Source organism: Diadema antillarum, unplaced genomic scaffold (genome assembly GCF_040938485.1).
Source record: "Diadema antillarum isolate AM-2024a unplaced genomic scaffold, OU_Dant_1.0 seq00000082_RagTag, whole genome shotgun sequence".
Lineage (NCBI taxonomy): Eukaryota > Metazoa > Echinodermata > Echinoidea > Diadematoida > Diadematidae > Diadema > Diadema antillarum.
The window spans coordinates 802,061-802,448 of record NW_027271175.1 but is presented as its reverse complement, the minus strand read 5'-3'; positions in this window follow the sequence as shown (position 1 = coordinate 802,448).

Below are 388 nucleotides of genomic sequence, written 5' to 3'. Positions count from 1 at the left end.
AATATAAGATATCCACTTAGATACAAAAGTCGTGTCCTGTTGACTTATTAATCTTTGGAGTGTATAAAACCTGAATGAATATTTAGCAGAAGAACCCTTTATGATCCTCAGCCAAAAGCTAACCATACGATATTTAACAGTATTAGCCAGTCGTGTTCTCCCGGTTTCTGCATATACCATACAATCTGGTGTGAATTTATTTACACATAATAACGATTTCAAGAATTTCCTATGAAAAATTTCGATTTGACTCAAATCCATAAAACCCCAAACTTCACACCCGTACAATAGTATTGGTAACAAAAACAAAAAAAAAACAAAAAACAAACAAAAGTTATCTCGCTTCTGCGTCAGATAGACTAATCACATGTCGTACAAGAGCTGCAAA